The sequence below is a fragment of the Neolamprologus multifasciatus genome, chromosome 1 (assembly GCF_963576455.1).
Source record: "Neolamprologus multifasciatus chromosome 1, fNeoMul1.2, whole genome shotgun sequence".
NCBI lineage: Eukaryota > Metazoa > Chordata > Actinopteri > Cichliformes > Cichlidae > Neolamprologus > Neolamprologus multifasciatus.
Window position 1 is genome coordinate 27995894 of NC_140439.1, and position 7259 is coordinate 28003152.

Here is a 7259-nt window from a genome sequence, read left to right on the forward strand (position 1 = left end):
TATGACGCTACCAAAAAGGGTTAGGAAAGAGGCAGCAAAGGACTGCAAAATCGGTGTGTTAAAATTTAAATGGTGGAAAAACTGTTAAAGGAGTATGTACAGTACAAAGTATATGCAGTAAATACAGCACAGAAAAAGTCTTGACATGCCCTTCAGTGGTTTATATTTTACTAGGAAAATAGGAAATTCAGTATACAAGCCAAAAAAATAATTATATACTGAGGGATAAAGTTAATCAGTCAAACCATTAGGTTATGGTAAAGAGCTACTAAAGCTAAGTAAAGAGGAGAGTTAAGAATCTGTGTGCAGTACGGCTTCATTCCAAGAAGGAATGAAACTCCAGATCTGATGTTCGCTTTGAGGTGGTGGAGAAATATAGAGAAGGTACCAGGATGCCAAGAGATGACAGTAATCAGAATTTAGTCTGCCTTGTATCAATGGTTTAGTCAGTCAGCTGCCGCTCTGGTGGTATTACATGATGAATGAGAACCTAAACATTACAAAGATTCTTGCACACCACTCCAGATTTAGCACAGGGTGATTACAAATATTGAATGACCGTTCTGCCAGATTAAGGGTCTAGAACCAGCCCTTCCACTTTACAGTAATATCACTTAGAGCTGATTGTGGATTATCTGAGAGAGTTGAAAATTCATGACCTAACTTGGTGCAATGGTGTCATTCTATACACTTTACATCTTTAATTTCTCAAATATTTATAAAGGAAGACTGCATGGCTGTGACCAAAAACACCAATATTCAGAGGTAGATGGAAAGATTTGGCTGAATGCTTTTGTCCAAACATGTTTGACTGTCCTTAGCTAGATTTCCTTTTTTTCTTTTTGGCCAAAACATTTGTTAGTATTGAATGCTGACCTCTGTCCTAGACAGTTGGTGACTCCTTGAAAAGCTTACTGCAAAGAAGCCAGTAGGTGGCAGACTATACTAAAGTAAATGATGGCACACAAATATTTTCATCATGGATACAAAGGCTACAAGTCATCTCCAACTATAAAGCAGCGCTGATCATAAATGTTTGTTATATTTTTGTTTATTTTTTTATAGATTTTGACTTTTCACACAATGAAAAGATGATCCTAGTGACTCCTAATGACTCCTGATTGGCCTAATTGGTCTTTTGATCAACAGCAGGAGGCAGAAGACATATTATAAAACTTGCATTTCAACTCTTTGCACCCTGGATTTGTCTACAGTAGTATTTGTTTTAAGAATATGACTGGCACCATAATTTTCATAATTTTCAAATCATCTAATACATACAGGAGGTAGGTTTAAAATTTGTTGTGGTTCATTTCTCTAGCATCAGATTTGATTTGATTCCAAGTGACCGCATGTTGAATAATTTTGCTACCTCGTACTCACTTTTATTTCCTGTTATGTGACTCTTTTCATTTGGCAAAGTAAAACTATAAACTTTCCTTTCCAAATGCAAGCCTACCCACTGAATGTGAAACCAGTGAGATGCTCCTTAATGGTATTGTGTAATGAAACATCACAAGATGCAGTCCAAATTTGGCAAAGGATGCTTACAAATATTGATTTAGTAGAATGAAATATCGGTTAGAGTTTTCTGAGATGGTGAGTGACTCCTAAAAAGCTGACTGCAAAGATGCCAGTAGGTGGCAGACTATACTAAGGTAAATTTGGAAAGAAGTCACAAACAATACATTTGGAGATTTACACACTTTATACGAAGCATTTAAACTATAAAAATATCAAAGCTAATTATTCCATATCTAAAATGCTTCAATCAAATAATAATACAAAAACATATAAGATCAGGTAAAACTCTTGAAACAAAAAGCTACAGTAACTTCTCTGAAATCATCTAAAATATGACATTTCTCTGTTAAGGCGAATAGCAAAACGGGGGCTTGTTAAGTGGAAAACCATGTTTCTTTACTCGCTGTCTGGTTGCTAAATACACTAAATGACTGAGTCATGTCTGCCCAAAACTGAACTTGTACACAGACACCACCGCTATGAATAGACAAAGACATAATTTGCATTGCCTAATACCCTTATATATTTACTTCTTATTTTATGTTGATATATAAAAATATGAAACAAACTGAACAACACACTGAAACCGAGTCCAGTGTCGGCTATAGTGTGTGTGCATTTTTTAAAAATAGAAATCCCAAATTGTGTTTATAGTGGTGGAAATGAGTTGGAGGAGGAAAATGAAGACAGGGTTGGGTTTCTTTCTCAAAGGCAAATACTGTATTTTAGGGACATAATTACTGTTTGAATACAATGAACTATCAAACTGCTGCTGCAATTGTCTAGCCAACAGTCTATTTGGGTGAAGAATAAGGTCTTCTTAGACTGTAATTATATTCTGTAAGTTTGTTCTGGTCTGCAGCTCTCTCTGCATGTTATTTCCTCACGCCGGGCTAAAATCTTACTCATGATCAAATACCCTTTTTTCTCATTAAATCCTACAGGTCAAAATTATGTGTTTACCACAAAAATAATGAACAGTCCCTTGGAAATGTCCTTGTGACAGGTAGTCATACATCACTGGCTGGAGTGCAATTTATGCACCTTTAGCAGCAAAGAGAATGCTTGTTTTTGTATTGATTTTTACTGTAGGCTGTTGCTGCAGCATATTTTATTTGAGCTTAACCTGGCAAATAACTCCAAGCTCAAAGTCAGCCAGCAGCTGAGTGTTGGCAGCACAAGGATTCTCAGATGGAGTTACATTAAAAAATACCTATTTAAAGAAACATATTAAGGAGTAGTTGCTTTAATGAAACATTTTTGGATGTAATTTCTTTTTCCAAATAGGTGAAAGTTATTTCAGTTTGAAGAAGAAAGCCCAGTGTGAATAAATGTTGTAATAAAACTTTATTGTTTCTAAGAAAGAAACTTTAGCCATGTTGACCAAGCCAATGTTAAAAGAGAGATTTACCATGATTGCAATGAAAGGTACTGCAGTTTTGTTAACAGTTAATTTTTGATCTTCTTTCTGGTGTGTGCAGATTTTAAATTTTTTATGTGTTTGTTTTCTTGAAGCGACTCAGTTACACACTCTTATTTACTTAACTAGCTAAAAGTTACTTTCAATCACTGCCTCATCGTGCGGTACATACTAGTATTACAGCTCTTCAGCGCAGCACATTATAAACCCGTAACAGTTGTTTTTTCATGTTATGCTGGTAGCTTTAGTTATTTCCTTTTACGTGTTAATGTTCTGTTATATTAAAGAAAATACAGCTGAGGCTGGTGTGAATATCACTTGTAGTGCAAGTATTTGATCTTAAACCAAGTATTGGCCAAACATGGCAATAATGCTGCAGTTTATTTAGTTCTTTCCACAATCATAATGATTCATTCACTGCAGATGATGAACAGAACAGAACTTGAATAGATTTATCATTTGATCTGCTTCATTTCTCCAGCAGCAGATTTGTTAGGCTTCATCTGATTCTTAGCACAAATTTAATAACTTGTTGCTTCCATTTATTGTGATTTAGATTTGGTTGTTAAAGTTGGTAAAGTAAAAATGGAACCATTAAAAAAGCCAGTTTTCACCCAAGCCTGGTGATGGGGACAAATTCAGTTTTTTATTTCAAAAGCTACCCATGTGTCTTGAAGAAATAAGTGTGATCTACATACTATATTTAGGAATGTTCATGCTCATATACTTGAATTTGTTTTATTAACATATTCAAAGAGAGTGAAGAGATCATTACCAGGCATCTATTTCTCCTTGGAATCGTACTTACATTATCATGCTGTTCGGCTTCAGTCCCTTCATGAAGGGGTTAGAATTGTCTTAACTTTCTTGTTTATGCACCAGAAATGCAATCATCTTTTACCAAAATCATTCATATATCACTTGATAAATGCCCTAGATGGGGTGATTCAATTTTAGGAGATAGTTTTTTAGCGACTGCAAGCAGAGGATCTAGTGGGTAAACAGCCATGGCTTCATCATGCCACTTGCGTGCTGGAGTGTGAAGACTTTAACAGCCTGTAGAACAGCAGTGTCAAACACTGTGGTCAGTTTATTGGGCTTCTGGCGACGCAGGGCAGCCCAGGATGTCTGCCTATGACTTGTTTTCCCCACAGCTGCTTGCAGTGACAGCATCGAGCTTAAAGCAAACTATTTCTGTCTCCGAGTGCAATTATCACCACCTGGTAATTTTGACAGTGTTGACTGCTTCTGCTTTACAAAGCCTCTAATTGTTAATGCCGTCCTTGTGAAACTGGTGCTCCTCACGCCGTGTCTCCAATTTAATCAAAGGGAGATGATGGGGGAGGGGAAGCCAGTTTTCCATTAATTTCATACTATATTTAACCAGAAAATTTAACATTAGCAGCAAGAGTCCTTTTCCTGTCATTACATAGAAATGTGCTGTGGCAGAAATCTCTTTTAATTCAGATGTTCAATCTGTGCATATAACAAATTGTTGTGCAGATTAGGCTATGTGATGCAAAAAAGCAATATTGGCACCTGGATTTAAGCTTTAAGAAACAATATTAAATGGTTGTACAACAGATGGGGTTTTTTAGACCAACAGGTGACAGATGATTCATGAAATCATGGAGTGTGTATGTGTGTGACGTGAGGACAAGACAGCCTCCACTGAACCCACCTCCAAATTTGTCTTCATGCATATAGGCTACACTGTTTGGACCAATCTCTGTTCACGCTGATCATGAAGTGCTGGAAGCACTGATGTGTGGCAGTATAGACTAAGTGTGACAAGCTGGACGTATGGTGCATTCCTCTCTGTCTCATTTCACCGCTGTCATCCATCACGCTGCCAGAGTCCTGCCCGCTGTCGTCGATGATTGATGGGACTTGCTGATCCCATCTTCTGCATTCCCTTAATGTCCCTCATGCCCTGATTGTTGGGAGCTAATTTTGACAGGAGGCTATGAGATTATGTTGCACACTCTATACTGAAAGTACTCTACATGTATTCTTTCACTGTTATGAAAAACACATTTTCTATGTAAGTACGTAACATTTATTTATAAAGCACTTTTCACAGGCATGTAATCACAAAGCACTGTACAATCAAAATAATAGAAACTAAGACAAATTCCAATAAAATGGAGTAGAAAATTCAATTACAGTTTATAGCTGTTATAACACAATTTAAAAAATAATAATAATAAAAGAAAATTTAAAAAAATCTGAATCAGATCCAGAATATTTTATTGATCCCTAGGGGAAATTATTTGAAAAAATAATTTTAAAAAGTAACTATTATTAGGAAGCCACATTAAATGAGTTTTTAATAGCTGTTTATAGGAGTCAACAGATCCAGCTAAATGATGTTGGAGACCATTCCATAGCCTTGCTGCCACAAACTGAAAGGCTTGATCATCAGAAAAAAAAAGAAATGTCGTTAAAAGATTTAATAATGCCAGCCAAAGCAATAAAAATAATAATGGATCTGGGGTTGATCCTTATAGAACCTCACAGGTTAGAGATGCAGCAGTAGAAATGGGGTTGCTTAGCCCAACAGAGAAAGGCAGATAAATAGAAGAAAAATCAGTCTAATGCTGAGCTGGAGATACAACTTTAAAAACTTAAGCCTATTAAGTAACATACTATTCAACAGCATGAACGGCTGCATTGAGTACAGAACAATTCCCTGAATCAGATATCATTAAAAGATCATTATAGATCCTTATAAGACTGATTTGAGTGGTTGCTGATTTTGAAAACCACATTGAAAAGAGTCAGAAATCTGTAATTTGCATAATAAGGATCTAAATTGACTTTCTGCAAGTTTTTCCAAGAATTTCCTAATAAAATTTGCTGATAGTTGCCAGCAGGGCTGGTGGTTTTGTAAGTAATGGAATTATCTTTTAAAAAAAATCCTTTTGTCCTCCACTACCATCCTTCAAATTGATTCAAAGAGAATGGATCAATACACAAAGAGAGAGAGAAATTGCACTGCTTAGGGTTTTGGTGGTGAAATTGCAGGTTTCAAATCCTGATGACAGCCACCAGTGATCTGAAATAGAGGACAACCTTATTTACACTGTTTGAGCGGGAACTGAATAGTTCTTCTCTTGTGTATAGAGAAAAAGGGGGTGAGTATCCATAGGTTTCCAACACTGAAACCTAGGATCATGACTGAATTTATGCCAGTAAAACAAGGTCAAACTTTGCTTTGTATTCAGTGTGAATCCTCCGTTCCTTCAGAATATCTGTAACAAATGAGTGTTTGTACAAAAATAGATCAGCAGTCTGTAGCAAAAATATCTGAGCTAAATGCTAAAGTTAGCATGCGAGCATGTTCACAATGAAAATCCCAAAATTCTGTCTCAGACTTTCACCAGTTTTGCCATCATTACTCAAAAAAGTAATCTATTACATATCTCTTCAAGTAAAAGATTATTGTTTCCTGTAGAACGTTAGTTAGCAACATAAAAGTCACTAAATACAATGATCCACTGGGACCATTTTTACACACATTGTCTAAAGTTCCCGCCACAAAATGATCTTCTTTGTTTTTAACTTTCACTTAATATCTACAGCTGACTCTCTTAAACATTTTCTGGCATAACCTTTGTTAGAGCCAAAAAACAGCCAACCCTCCTCACCCCAAAACATTTTAAAACAATTTTTAAGGTCAACACACATGCAAGATTTTATTTTCCCTAAATAATCATAAACCATACTGCATGCATGTATGCACACTCTCACACAGGGTTTATTCCCCACCAAAATAGTCTCCCTTACAGTTTAAGAACCACTAAGACACATAGGGAAGGAAAAATTATGATCAAAACAAGCAAAAGAAGCCGTTTACTCTTAACATTTTAACAATGAATGATTTTAATTCAAAGATACAGAGATAAAGTTTGCTTTATTTAGTTGTGGTGAAACTGTGAGACCTGTAACAAGAACCAGAAATTAAGAATATTCACCTTTTGGGGTGTGTTTGTTGCAGTGGTAAGCCATAACTTTTCCTCTGAAGGCGAACGTTCTCCATTTCCAGTGTGCATCACACTATTGAGAGACCTCTATCACCCTCTATTTTATAACCTGTGCCTTTTCCCTCCTTTGAACCAAACAGAGAACTTTCTACATTATAAACGCAGGTTTTACTGTGGAAAATACCATTTAAAAGTGGAAATATTTTACATGGTTTGGAAAAGATAGTGCACCCTGGCATGTGATGTGGATTTTCTGCCAAAATGAGATCAATTCTTAACAAGAAAAAAAAGGAAGTCTTTTGTATATATGCACTGCTTGAAGTAAAACA